Genomic DNA, 730 nt, shown 5'->3' with positions numbered 1-730 from the left:
CCTGCCAAAGCGATTCGGTCTTGCGGTCGATGTGGATGGTGCGCCTGGGTCTACTCATGATTTTTTGCGCTTGAGATTCTCAAAATGTATCCACTTTTCATCCCCAGTAACGATACGATACAAAAACGACTTTCTTTTGTATCGTTCGAGCAAAATTTCACATGTGTTTTTGCGCCTCTCCATCTGCCTCTCGTTCAACTCATGTGGTATCCATCTGCTGACCTTCTGAATCTTTCCCATCTTTCGTAGGCGATTGGAAACAGCTTGTTGACTAATGCTCAATTATTCTGTGAGTTATTTTTGTGTTTGTGAATCGTCTTCGTCCAACAATGCTTGCAATTCTACATCTTCGTATCTTTTTGGCGATTTTCCGTGTTGCTTGTCTACAACATCGAAATAACCACTTTTGAAACGCCGAAATCATCGTTCACACGTATGTGCGATGGAGCATGTTCACCATAAGCTTCTCGAAACAATCGGTATGATTCAACAGCAGTTTTCTTCAAATGAAAACAAAAAATTAATGCTGTCCGCGAATGCTCTTTATTTGGCACAAATTTCGACATATTGAACACAGCAAAACAATACTATGCAAACACTTTTTCAATTTATCACTTATGTGCGTTTGACACTTGTTGACAACAAGTACAACAAAATGGCATAGACGTCAAATCTTTATACTACACACTGCATTGGTGCACCATCTGTTGTCTCAAATCCGCACTTCATA

This window comes from Trachymyrmex cornetzi, unplaced genomic scaffold (assembly GCF_001594075.2).
Source record: "Trachymyrmex cornetzi isolate Tcor2-1 unplaced genomic scaffold, Tcor1.1 scaffold143, whole genome shotgun sequence".
Classification (NCBI taxonomy): domain Eukaryota; kingdom Metazoa; phylum Arthropoda; class Insecta; order Hymenoptera; family Formicidae; genus Trachymyrmex; species Trachymyrmex cornetzi.
The sequence above is the reverse complement of the archived record's forward strand: the minus strand, read 5'-3'. Positions refer to the sequence as shown.